The following is a 14739-nucleotide window of genomic DNA, read 5'->3' as shown; positions in this document are numbered from 1 at the left end:
AAAGGTGCCTCACTGCATACAAGCACAGAGATTTATTGCTAATATTGCAGTGAAACGTTAGGGCTTTTGACAGTAACTCACACTATGAATGTATACAGCAGTCAGTTAATACCATCCGACAATTAAATTTATTGTTATCTCAGGATAATACAGTTGCTCTGAAAAGGGAACACTGCGCTGCAAATAAGGCCGCTGGTTCTTCAGGGGAAAATATAATTATTGAAAACTCTTTGCCCGAGCACTCTGTTATGTAATGATGTTTAATAATCTTTAGTTCAGCTGTGTTACTGTTTGATAAAGAAATCATGAATAAAAATTAACTTAGATCGTCTGTGCTTTGTAGACAATAGGAACTAATATTTATATTATATCTACATTTTAAAAAATTGATTAAAGTCCAGAGTTCCATTTAGTACGGCTGGGTTTTCCTTTTCTAATTGTCTTTCTAAAAGGTTGTGAAGTAACTTCTACCACGGCCCTTTTTTTTAATTATCTCTGCGTATGTATGGAAACGGCTCGAGTGTTACGTATTTCACAAGTGAGTCTGCCAGAAGCCAATCCCCTATGACCCTGACCTTTTCAGGAACTAATAGAATTACAGCACACTGAATGCCAATTAAATAAACACATAAATGGAAAACAAAAGAGGCAGAGAGAGCACAGGAGTGTAATTGCCATAAAACCCCTTAAGGTAAACACATGTTCCCGCAGTAGGCAGCCTCGGTGAGATATAGGCTGATGGGGAAAGGAAGGAGGAGTGTGTCTGTTTCTGTGTGTGTGTGTGTGTGTGTGTGTGTGTGTGTGTGTGTGTGTGTGTGTGTGTGTGCGCACTGAGGTAGAGACACACAAAAAAAAAAAAGCCAGGGAGGAGGGAGTCAAACAGGCGAGGCAGGGTAGCCTGTGAATGTGTTGCTAATTTAGCTCTGTTTTAATTAGCTCTTGTGCCAGAGCACAGCAAAGCAGAGAGGGGGCTAGCGGGGAGCCCTGAAGATCTGGGCAGACTGGCAGGCTGAAAGAGGCCACCAGATTGGCATGCCTAACTAATGCCTGTCTCAGACCAGTAGCTGGGCACACACATCGCCCGCTGCTGTTCAAACCGCCCAAAGGTATAAAATTAATTCTGCAACTGGCCCGGCAATAACAACACACATACTCACTCATGCTACTTTATTAACGTCTATTCTCTCTTTTTTTGTTTGTTTTAATTTTTTTTTTTATTTATTTATTTTTTTCATTTCTCCTGTGCCCTCAGTCTAGCTTTAATTAAATCACGGTCTGCTCTTTTTCCTTTCTACTTAACAATGCAAAGACAAAATTTGACAGTTGCTTATGATAATGCTCCTGACTCTCACTCTCTAAGGGACAATCTCTGTTTACAGAGTAAAGGCAAAGAATGGAGACAATCCCCTCTGAGCAGCAAACAGTGCATGCCCTGACTGAATGAGCAAATATGAGCCTAACTGCCTTAGTTTTCTGAGAGGATTTATGACATGGCGTCTTATTATCTGCAGGTCGGATTACTGCCATACGCTCCCCTCCAAAATAAAGAGGCTCCACGCCACATAAAGCCCAAAGTGTTTTCAAAGCTGTGCCACACTCCCTTGCACTTTCAGCACAGATTTTAAGGCTGACTACACTGTTCCACCTCTTTGGTTGATAATGACGAGTTAGTCACCCTGAGTCCGATAGACCCACTCACCACTGTTTGCCTTCGCACTTGATGCATCGGGACAATCAAAAGGTCAAGAGGATGTGGGCATTTTTCCTTAGTGACACCAACCTGATGAGCCCTCTACTTGAAATGGATAGTAATTGGTTGGTGAGCACCCCAGTAATGTGGCGACGCTCTCCAGTGAAGACAGATTAAGCTTGCTGCAGATGGAGATAGTGCGAGGCCCAGGGACGGGAGGAGAGAGGGTCTCCTACTTGACTTTGAAGACAGAAAGAGAAGATGGAGAGCTTGAGATGAAGGAGCCTGATTAACATATTGTGCAGGAGAGAGAGAGCCCCTATCTACCAGTCAGACACCGTCTGGGGAAATATGCAGCAGCCGCCACAGTTAATGGGAGCCAGCACGTTTATTGTCCTGTTAATTAGCAAGGATGTGGTTAGGGCTGTAAAGATACGTAGTGTGTGAATTCAGGCAGGATGCACGACAAACAAAGAGCCAGAACAGTACACAAGCTTCACTACTCAAACAATAATGACAAATATTGTTGGTCAACCCCTTTAACTACTCTCCAAAGCGCGGTTAGACTTTCTTCCTCTGAATCGCGGATGAGTAATTGCGAGGTTTGAGACATTTCCTGAAGCCTTAGGATAGGTAACTCACTTGTCTGCCAGTTGAGTTGTTTGATCTGCTGACTTTGATCATACAGAGTGTGGGGCCGGGCAGTCCAATTTGACTGCATACCTCAGCGTGAAGGGAGGCTCACGGTATGATTTTTTCGATACTTTTCTTTCTTCTCCTTCTTCTTCTTCACGTCCTCGTTTCGAACCACTGTGACAATGACATCATAAAACGCCACTTCTGGTGCATTTGAAAGAAGTAAACACATAGCTGGTGCGAGCAGCTGCTATATCCACTCAGTATCTTTGACAGTTTTAACATATAACACAAGTGAGAATTGCTGCACTCAGAGCTCATTTTAACTTCTCTTTTTTGGTGCAGAAAGACGCAAAGACAAACAGACTGAGAGGGACAGGAGAAAAGAAAATCATCCCCTTTGTACCTACTTTTTGGTATTGTATCTGATCACTAGAGGAGCGACCGGTTCTGAAGCGAAGCCTCTGGGCTGGAAAACCCCTACAGTCATTTCCATAATTCATACTCCAGCCAGCTTCCAGTAATGTTGGACACCAAAACAGAAATAATAGATTTCTCGGTCTTTCTTTTTTTTTTCTTCTCATAACCTTCTGTACATAACCTGCCGACAATCCACCTCACACACACACATACACATACGCACACTTGGTGCTCTGGCTCAGACCAGTAGTATCACAAGACAATGGTTGCTCCAGGCCTCTAATTGGCCCCATTTCTCCTCTTCTTGTCTTTCTCTCTTCGTGCCCATAAAAGCATTGGCTATTCTATCTAATACAAGTTTCTGAAGAGGGTGGACATACTGTAGCCCGCACTTATCCAAATACAATAAAACTATCCAAATGAAACCCAAGAGGAAAGACAAGGCTAGTGTCCTAAAAAGTGTGTGCATGTGTGCTTGCATGTGTGTGTGAGAGAGAGAGAGACTGACAGAATGGGGGTGAGATGGAGAGCAGAGGAAGACGGCGAGTGTGTGCTGGGCTGCAAACTGTGAGGCATGAAGGACGGCCATTGAGCGATCCATCGCAGGCGTCTCACGGACACGCGGAGGGGGTTACGGGTGCAACAGGGCCATGGAAAGAACAGAGACTCTTCAAAGCTGATTGTGGCATGCATCACTTACAGCCAGCGCCTCCCACCCACTGTCCCTGCCAGCCAATCAATGGGCCTATTGTTTGTGATGCATGTGACCAGAGGTTTATGGGTTGTCCGTGTGCCGCAGTGTCTGGCTACTACAGCTCTGAAACTGTTACCGCTGATTATAAAAGACTGCTGCCGCACGCTCTCGCTCTGCCTCTGCCTCTGCCTCTCTCCCTTTTATTCTTCCATCCACTGCAGAGAGCCAATTTGCTAATGGATGCAGCAACCTTGTGATTTATTGTTGTCAAAGATCTGCTTCAAGTAAAATGCACTAAATGATTTAAGTTTGCAGGCAAAATTTACATTTGAAAGCCAGCCCACTCTGGAGAGAGCGCCTCACATCAAATATGCAAAGTTGATTATTTGGAGCATGGTTCTAAATCATTGTTCTAGCCCTCTCAGTGATATTAAACTCTGTATGGATTGTCTGTGGTTTGTGTCTATTCTTGGATTCAGTTTCTGAGATGGAAATTAAAAGAGCTAAAAGGAAGACAGAATTACAACAAAACCTAGAGTCTCTGTCTGACATCCTCAGTATTAAATATGCCTAAAGGTTAAGGTAGTATCACTGAACGGTACTGGAAATGTTCCACTTGGGTTAAACTTCTGAGGCCTGTGGTGGAACAGGCGGTGTTAACTGTAACAGCCTGTACTCCGTTTTATTTTCTGTCTTTTACTTCTCAGCATTCAGCAGAGACACCAGACAGACGGTCAGTCCTTTCTCCACTCACTTGTGTAGGCACTGGCATGCCAGATCTGTAACTCCCTCTATCTTTCTGGCCCTTTTTAACCCATGTCAGGACGGAGTTATTACAGAGATAGACCAATAGGAATGTCTGAGAGATCCCCTGGGTGTCTGGCTGCTGCTGAAACCAGCTGTGGCTTCCCAGAGCTAAGTGACACTCTCCAAAAACCAAAAGGCACATCCATGGCTGCAGATGCATAATATTTCTCTCACTATCTGTCAGCTGTTTTACACATTCCAGTCCCTCTCAACCACCACCTCACAATTTCAGCCTCTCCTTCTATTCTCCTGTCACTTCTCTCTCTCCCCCTCCTCTGGCATGCCTTCATAAATCCAGTACCAAGAGCAATTTCTCAGGAGAAGCGGACCAAAGCAAAAGATTCTTTGACGTACAGGTAGTTTACAAACTAATGAGCCGGTCTCAAGTCTTGTTTAAAACCTGATTTCAGGGCACAGGGAAGAGAAGGCTGTTCTGAAGTTACTGCAAAGCAGAAGTCTAGTTTAGTTCGGCAGCTCCACAGAACATGCGTTCAACATACAACAAGTAGTTCTGACCAAGCAATCTGATTGGTCAACAAGACAAAATTAGAACATGCTAAAATCAGTATGTCAGCACGCCTGACTCATCACTAAAAATATTATTCCGCCATGTCATGTTGTATGTGTACAGTCAAAGAGACACTAGTTGTGACCGTGGTGAATATAAAATGTGGCTGGAGCTGAATATTTTGTTGGATAAAACGGAAGATCAACACCTCGATGTTGTTCTGTCTCTCTATCTTTGCGACTTGTGGTAAACTAGGTTCCATTACACATGTTCCAGGTATTAGTCCGACCCCATGTATTGGTAATGGGAAGCACACTCACAAAAACATTTCAGGTCCTGATCGCATAACTGTTGTGCTCAACACTTATTGCTTAATTAGTGTCTAGACTTAACTCAAAACACTAAATGACATTAGTAGATGCCCGCAGACATGCAACCTCATTTTAACTGACATAAGAGAACTAATACTGGGCTACAAAAAGTCCAATTGAATTGTCTAAAATTGCCTCTTGAACTTGCAATAAAAACAGGTTGACACACTCAGACCTGGCAGGTCACAAATGCCACAAAGTCTCAATTACACAAGCAGAACTGACAGCGGATGACTGACAATGGCAACCATTTAACCATCACACAACTGGGGTGCCATATAGCTCACCAGGTTGAGCAGGTCCATATGCAGCTATGCTACAGCCCTCGCTGCAACCGCCCCCACTTTGATTGCCCTTGTGGCCCTTTGCTGCATGTCCAGTGTTTCCCACAGGTTTGCAAGGAGACTGTGGTGGGGGGTAGGATCCACGAATAAATGAATGTATGGGAAACACTGATGTCATTCCCCCACTCTCTGCCTTACTTTTTCCTGTCTCTCTCAACTGTCCTATCAACGAAAAGGCAAAAAGCCCCCTTAAAAAATACTTTAAAATATATGTCAAACAAATGTGTCAGTCTACATCCATCGGTGTAAAAGTTTAACCTGTGGATTAACCTGTGGCTGTGGGACGGTACAGCCCATAGCAGTGTTAGAAGCCACCGATCAGCCCCGAGGCACTGCCCAGGGATCTACCCATCAGCTTACTCAGTGGCACAAATGGACACAAATACACTTCTGCTCAATACATGATTCTGTAGCTGACTTAGACCCACTGCTCTCACCACAGGGAGAACACAGAGCTGCAGTGGGAAAGAGGTAATTTGCCCTCTAAGCCTCAGCACAGACCCAAGCACTTTTCAAATGTCATTAGTCATTAAAAACGATCTAATAGTGATCATATCAGCACTTGTGGATAAATCACAGCACATTTGACACTAAGAGCCCATTTCCATTCTGCACTGATGGATGTCAGAGACGCCATGCAGGCAACCTGAGGTGCCGCTTCACACTTGGTTGAATCTGCTTATCTACTAACACGCATTTCGCTGCTGCGTTGAAACTTAATATTGCTTGGAAAAAAATGCAACATGTAAATGAACAAGAAAGGGAGGAAGAAGCTCGCCATGTGTGTTTAGGACTTTAACTCCGGGCTCATCTGCGGCAGACTTAGCATGGAGGCAAAGCACCGGTCAGTCAGTCCCGAGCTGAACGCAGAGCTGTTCATTTGCTGACATAGTGTAGCTGTGTGCTTCACTGTGTCAAGTGACTCATAAGTTTATAATATTTACTTTAGCCCACGTTCAAAATGGTGTTTTGGAGCAGACGCGGAGTCACACAGAGCGAAATGGCAAAGCAAAACGGTAGGGAGAGAAAGCCAAACACAACACAGTATACGTCTGATTTGTATTTGGCATTTCAATCCCTCTCTGCTCTGCTCTGCTGTGTATTACTGGGGCTGGGCCTGCATCTGTGATCAAACAGACCGATTGGAGAACTGACTCTCTTCCTTTCCCTCCACACCGAACCACACAGAAAGGCTTCATTAAGGCTCAGGACTGGAGATACAGTATCAGAAGCAATTTTCCATGCCTTTCCTTAGGAAAGAAGAGGATCCCATTGTTAGAAACAGAGGGAGAGGAATCTGTCTGGGCCTTTCGATGAGATATAATACAGTCTACCGCCTCTGCACTGTAATCTATAGTGATGGGCTGGGGCTAATGGGAGGCTGACCTGCAATAGAGCTCACTGGGAGTCATGCAAAGAGGCAGAGGAGAGGAAGAAGGAAAAGGAGGGGACGGGAGTAGGGCAGGGAAGAGAGACAGAGGGAGAGAGCAGGAGGGGGAGATAAAGAGAGAGAGATGGGAGGGAAGAATTGGCTTGAAATTTTCTGACAATGAAACGTCTCCAGTAATTGTTCCTGTGGTGATAAATGGTGTCCCATTGTACAGTGGGTCTCCTTGTCCTTGGGAGTCAAAGAGATGAGGAGAGGGGGGGGAGAAGAGCCGAGGAGGGAGGGGACGCAGATGGACTGGCAAAGCAGCATTTAACTTGGCTCCGACTGCAACCAGTCAACTTTCTGAAGGTGATGCCGCGCGCATGTGTGTGTGTGAGTGTGTACGTCTGTGTCGCTGCTTGTTTGTGTCGGCGTGTCTATGCAGCGTATATGTCGAAGCATTTCTGGAGAAGTGAACCAGCAGGCAGCACAGTTGTGAGTGGGGCTCCTGCCCTTGGGGATGAGGCTGACAGAGTAAAAACACATCATAACACTGCAGTAATATTCCCTTGACAATGCGCTCAGAGCACTTTGTGCCCCAGAGACATTTTGTAGCAGCCATCCACAGGGAAGAACATTTACAATGCTGTGACTTTTTCCGTCATTATAGTCCTTTAGAGGCCTAATTGTTTAAAGAATAATTACTGTTTGCCTTTGATTTCCCAACTATATTAATGAAATGATAATGCTATTATGTTATCATTATTTATTGTCCTTAATGATTGCTTTGTTTGATGGGTTTATAAGGTCAAAGATATTTCATATTATCAGGCGTCAGCTCTCCCATTCAAATCCAAACAGTAAAAAATAAACTCCAGATAAGGCACTGTGGATGTGGTTTTTTAAATATTTTAAAATCTCTTACATGCATCGCCTTGTATTTTGTAACACTGAGAGCAAAGACAAGCTTCTCTAATATTTGGGGATTTTCTCTGCACCAAAATAAATGTTTAAACACTATCAAATATTCTCTGTGGTTACAAAAGGAACGACACTGTGTCACACACCACTCAAGACAATCCAAACCAAGAAACCTATGCTGGCTGAAATTCATAAAACATGTATAATATTGCACAATTGGACTCAAAGCTCTCTTGTCTTGCTGGAAGTGCCACATAATATTCAGATGGTATTTCTGAAATGCCTATGAACTGAAATCACTGGTATACATTATTTAGCAAATCATTACGGTGACAATTTGACAATAAAATGAACAAAAATTTAAATTAGATGGAATTTCCCTTCAAGGATTAGGCAGTAGCTTGCTATATTCAAGACAGACAGGATCTGACAGCAGCATGACATTTACAGCTATTGCTGAACTCAAGCTAGGAAAAAAGTAAGTACAAGAAGAGAAATACCTGAACTAAACCACTGTTTATTCTGTATGTTTCTTGTCAAAATAATGTCAGTGCTGGTGTAACAAATACATCAATACAGAAGAATGTTTGCATTCCTATTTCATATAGTATACAGTGACAATTATATGGCTCAGATTTGGTTGCTTTGATTCGATTTGATAGTTTGGCCAGCATAAATAAAATACATATCAAAAGTTAAATACATGGGAGAAATCAGTAACAAACATTAACACCCACAAGTTAATTGATGTACAGAATAAATCTGTTCACAAACATTTTCCTTCGACACTGTAAAGACCAGTACAAGAACGGTGTTGAATCCTTGCGTAAATCAATCATTTCACTCTCATCTCTACCATGGACTGTTTACCCGAGTTAGCTACAGTATATGTGAAGATGGATTAATGTGGATTCACTCCACAAGTGAACAAGCTGTTTTCTAGAAAGCGCATTCGGCCCCAGAGAGAGTGCATTCCAAGTCTGTGTTTTCCTGATAAGCATATAGGTTAATTGGCGATCATGTCATTCATGTTAACTGGCATTTGTGTCATGTTGCAAAAAACTGAGGGAAAAAACTATGATAGGCAAGACGGAGCACGGATAAGTAAAGTGGGGAATGAGAAGAGTATTTCAGTTACTTCTTGGCGAGAAGAAATGAGTCCTGCGCAAAGTAGTTAACGTGAGAACCATCTATCACCGAAACATGAGAGGAATGGCAGAGAGAGGAAGCTGTTTCCTCAGCAGATGGACGTAAGGAAAGAGCAGAAGAAGAAGCTGTTCATGCTCAGGAAGGATTGTGAAGGCGAGAGGAGGAGGACACACTGTAAATGCTAAAGAGACTGGAGCGCCCCGAGTTACCCATGACACACATTAATCATTGGTGGCCTCTCTCGCTGCATACGAATAATGGTGATCCTCCCCCCTGCACCGCTATCTCACCTACAGCTGTGACACAACCACAGGCCCAGGTGTCACATGAACCGCTCTTTTCCCTTCCTCCACTTCCTGTTTTTTTTTTTTTTTTTTGCTCTGTTTTCCTACCACCAACGCACACACACCACATATATATGCATAGACATGTATCGCTCATGCATCTCTCACTCCAATGCCCTGCTGGCCTTGAACAGGATCATGCCCGGCAGAAAGCAAAGTAGGTGGTTGAAAGAAAAAGGTTACACTCATTATACAGATTAAACCTGTAAATGCTCTGTCATTGGTGGATTCGATGTGCCACTTCATTGCGGTGACTTATTGATCAATCTCATGTCAGGGTCATACGCAGTGCATCGTTCCGTAGTAGCAGGGACTGTCTTTCCGTTCAGACCCTGGCACCTCTCACAGATGCACTCTCTCCTCGGTCCTTCACCCAATTCACTTGAGACGGCAGACACGGCACACCGGATGTCATTTTCTTACACCAGGGTTTGAAGATATGACTGTTTGAGAAAATAGATGTGAGAGATGAGTTTGGATCTAGATACAACTGCAACACCATGAAGCCGCTGAGTGCCTTCATTGTTCAGTGATTCAGTTGTTGGTGTCCTTCTACCATTGTAGCACATTTATGGAAAACAGCACACCTGACCGATGAGTGTGAAAAGATCGCCTCTTCAACAACCTTTCAACAACGCTGCTTCATATTTTCTTAAAAGATATTCTGGTAACAAACAAACAGAAAAGCAGTACAAGGGAAAAACAACAATCCAATTCTCTTGATGGCGGCAATTAAATTTGATAAATATCTAAAATAGCACGTTTTCTTTATCTGTAATTGTTTTTACTGAGGCGGCTATGCTCAGTCCTACAGTCCTAGCTCTCAATTAGAATGAAAAAAATAATTGTTTCCAATGCCTCAAGACACAAACAGTACCAGGCTATCCTTTCAGAGCCATGTGCTCCTAATAGAATAAAAGATAAAAAATAATTAAAAGAAGACAAACTCCTGAGTTGAGTCAAGAGGGAGAAAACACACAAAATTGCACTGAAAACACATATAAATGTGTTGATTTATATGGTTCCTAATTCCGGTCAAAAGGAGTGTAGACGGTGTTTGTGTGAAAGCTCAGCTGACACCCTAACACCTGTCCAATCTTATCTGAAAATGAACTACAGTGGCTCTATTTTGCCTCGCTGAAAGGAGATACATTTGGCTCCTTTGAATGGAAACCCTTTACTGCAGGGAGGAAAGAAAGGCAGAGCAGCTGCCTCGCCTCGCATGACGCCTGCTTCTCCCAACCCACAGATCACATCCAGACCGTGGCTACAAAGGACATCAATTTGTGATTACAAATAACACAGCTCGTCCTTCCTCACATTCAGAGCACCACGGCCCATACCACCCATTGCTCTTCTTTAGAAATCCTCCGTGTCCCTGCTTGCATGGGTCTGATGGGGGGGAGGTATCAGGTGCACGTTGGGGCTGAAAAAATAATTGGTTTTGTCCAATGCGTAGATGAGATTGTGTGATCAGCCAAGTTTGGTGGGCAGAGTTTACATGTTTATCATGCGTCTGATGCTGCACAGCTGCACACCGCAGGGTTTCTCGCTAAGAGGAGCCTTGATTGCTAGTGAGCAGATCGTTTTCTTTTAAACCCCAGCTCCGAATACAGGGGAGTATTGTGAATCACACAATGCCGACGCAGGCCTGTTTTCAAAGTGAATTGTTTTATGCAGCTTCTGGACCACATCTTTGTTTCCATCACACAGGACAGTCACAGGGTGGGAGATGTGGAAACAGAAGCCTGAACGTACTGTTGCAAGTTGCCTCAGGGAGCTATGGTAACAAGAGGTTATGGCATCAGGCAAAAATGACTGGAATTTCTCACCTGTTGCTAAAGGGCATATCTTTCATGTTAGGCAGCTTTCATTCCAACATGACATGCCCTCCCAGACACACGGTATCCTCTCTCTGTCTATACACCACAGGTGTACAAAAAGTCAAGAGGAGCCCCACATTACTGAGAAATGCGTCACTTGTAAATGGTGAGCGTTTGAAGACTGTGAGCACCACGCTGCGGTATTTGCCACAAGGGCGACAGTGTATGAGCCTGGGTTGTTGCTACCAGGACTAAGCTCCTGCAGTATGGGGAGCCATATTAAAGTCTCCATCATTCACCATTTTTTCCTCACCTTCAGTTATGGATGGAAACAGATGACCGGGAAATTGCACCCTGTCTGACAAATGGCAGGATGGCATCGCTCCACGGGCTGCCCACCGGCAAACTGCTGCTACTGAAGGAAAGGACGTGAACAAATCGGCTCCCGCTGCTCCAATTACTGAGCGCGCTCATCTCACAGAGGGACTGCAGTCAACTCCACGGAAGCCGGGATGGAAAAACACTAGCTTGTGAGAGGACAGATGATGATGGGGTCAAGGGTACGATGACATTTAATTCCAATCAGCTATCACCTTTAAATGTGTTATTCCACTTAAGTGGGCGTCCATCAGATAGATGACCAGCACAGTTAGGACATTGCTGCATAATTCAAAGAATTGACTGGTGATATAGTATGAAACCACTTTACATTAAAAGAAGAAAAAAAAAGCCTGTCACTGAAGTGGTAAATATTCTATTCCAGTCTTGGAGAAAGAGGACAGTCAAAGATTTTCTGTCCAGTTAGGACGTGATATACCTGAGCTCTGCGATAGCGTTTGGCTTTTCAATATTAGCTTTAAGTGCTCCTGAGGGGAATGAGAGAGTTAGTAAGTTTTAAAAATAAAAATCTGGGTAAAACAGGGAGGGGGAGGGGGAGTGGGGGGCTCTTTGTTAGATTTAAATGCTGCACTATGTTCTCTGTGACAGCCTAGTGGTAATTTATTGCCATAGCCATTACGGTTATTAGAAAACTCACTCAGGAAGACAAATGGCAGCCTGGCCGGTCGCTGGTCTTCCGTCAGGGCTGACAAGGGAGACGCGGCACTCTCGGCTATTGACATTTTCACACCTAAAGGCAAGCTCTGCCAGCTGTATTGCGATTCAAACCCCAACTTAATGGCAATGAGCTAAATCATCCCTGGCCTTGGTGTACAACTTTCCTTTATGAGAGGAGGAGCTTTCTGGTATTCAGCGACCGGGTACAGCCGTCCGAAATGGGCATTTCATGGGCAGATTTTTTTTTTTTTCCCCCAGACTGACAGATTAAAATGAATTATGCTATAAATAACTTCTATCACAAAGAGCCATTAGGAGAGACCGTTAGGAGTGTCTAAATGGAAGCCATTTCTTCTGTTTGACTGAGAGTGAAGAGGAAAGAAGGAGGAGAGGGAGGAGATTTGAGGCAAAGGCGCTGTGTTCCAATGTGCTTTTTCAATTTCAACATTTCTGAGGCCCATGAGTCATATTTCACTCAGTGGCCCAGAAAGAATGACAAATGATTTCAGTTGTTTTGCAGCGATTGAAAGTGAGAGGTGACATGGCTATCAGTGAGGGCTCTGGCCACACAATAACACCTTGTCTGGTAGCACGAAATACAGCAATAAAAACAAAGGTTGAGAAAAAAGTAAAAGAAAAGTTTCAGCCCTGTGAATGCTGGCCATTGGGTAGAATGAACAATTTCCTAAGTACAGTTTAGTTACTCTTTGGTCCTTGGAAGGACAAAAGAAGTTTGACCTGGTAACAACACTTTACTTGTTATTATTATGAGCTTTTACTACTAGATAGATTACTAGATTGTTATGTAAGTTGTGTCTTGAAAGTACTTAATTGTTGCCCTTTTTTTTGGCTTTTAGGTTGCCTTTAACATCTGGCCAGGGACAACGGATGAAAACTAGCCTTGTTGGCTAACTCTGGCCCACTTACAGTTTTTCTTTTAACTCTGTTGATTAGTGGTGCACTGTCCCTATGAAAAAAATAAACTAATAAAAAAATAAACTAATAAACTAACAAAAATAAGTATGTCCTTAGAGAGAGCCATAACAGTTTGCCTATTGCCTTGTTTACTGCAATGAGTATGGTGCTTGCTAGATTATCATATTAAGTGTGGTCAGCGCATGTTGAGATTACAACATTGGAGGAAACATAAAAAGATGATATTAATAAGATTTATCCTCTAGGGCACATTTCATGGGCATGTTGTATTTCTTCACTATGATACTTTGTAATGGACCCATGTCTGGCCATTGGGAAAGTTTTGCCAGACAAAGGTTCATGGTATCAAATCCCTCACTGAAACGAAGCTGCAAGGGAATCGGTCTCTTGCACTGACTTCTTGCGATGAAGGAAAAAAAAATGTGCTGGACAAACAGACTGGCAGAGGTAGGAGACAGTGTGAATGACAGAAAGACCAACATTGAGAAAGGAGGATAGTCATGTAATTGTGGAGAAATAATTTTTTTTCCGTCTAGACTAACCAACATTGACCTTCCTCAGCCAATCTGCTTACTGGGGCAAAAACACTGGTTGGCTGGGAACAGCAGTCCAAAGAAATCAGTCTGTTAGAAATTAAGTGAATGGATAACAAAGCAATTTCTGGTAAAATAAACATACAACTAATTTCCAGAGAACACTATATTTTACTTTAAAATAAGATACAAGATATTAGACAAGACAACAGTTATGCAATGTTTATGAGGTGTACTAGTAAATATGACGAAGGGTTGTATGTACTGTATGAATAACACACAGTAATTGTAAGGCCTGGTGCTCCTCCACTGACATACACTCCTGAGAGGCCACGGGGTGTTGAGAGGCAGTGTGTTGAATTGCTAATGGAAAGTCATGTGAAGGGGAATGCTGGATACATGAGGGTAATGGTGATGATGACACCGCGCTGATAGCTTCCACAACAGCGCAGTCTGTGTGGCATGTTTGTGCGTTTGTCGAGGGAAAGGGTAATATACGGCACAGAGGCTGGTTCCATTACCTTGTGTCAGGAAGCAGCGAGCCAACTGTATTGTACCAGGAAAAATTATGACATTTCAAACAGCCAAACTCCCACTGTTGACTTGAAGCTCATAACAATACAGAGGCTTTGCCTGGTCACAAACTGATTAAATTCTGTCTTTTACAAGACAGGATAAGAATAGAGGCAGGCCTCCATATTGTGACATGTGCATGCTCCACACTAGGCCTTTATTGAAGATATGTATTGGTTTAGCGAAGGCCAAGGTTCAGGGCAGACTGGGGTTAACTGCCATTCGCTGACAGCCCAGATGAGAAAGTGATGTGCACAGTGGGAGGTCACCGTGTGTCAGTCCGCCAGCTAACACTGGCTCATTGGGAGCACGGCATGCTCCATTTAACTTCACAGGGCATCCACATCCTGTGTGTCTCACACAGACACTCACATTCACACACACTGAGGCCTTTGCTCTCCCAGCCCCTCCTGCATGGCCATGCTGGGCTCCCTGTCTCCCATAGCCAGAGTCACTCTGCCTCATTAGGGTAATTGAGACAGGTCCTCCCGAGACTAAAGAGCTGCTGAATTGCTACCCACTCGCGCATTTAAAAGACCACTTAATCAAGTCCTTGTGTGTCTAT

The 14739-nt window shown here is 43.6% G+C and overlaps 1 protein-coding gene across 3 annotated transcripts in view; it reads right to left on the bottom strand.

The window, feature by feature from the left end:
- The window catches only part of pacrg (PARK2 co-regulated), a 130435-nt gene that overhangs the window by 80314 nt on the left and 35382 nt on the right, over positions 1-14739 (bottom strand). The window lies entirely within an intron of this gene.

The sequence above is a fragment of the Trachurus japonicus genome, chromosome 22 (assembly GCF_045865225.1).
Source record: "Trachurus japonicus isolate A0001 chromosome 22, Traja_1.0".
Lineage (NCBI taxonomy): Eukaryota > Metazoa > Chordata > Actinopteri > Carangiformes > Carangidae > Trachurus > Trachurus japonicus.
This window is presented reverse-complemented; position numbering and strand designations above follow the sequence as displayed.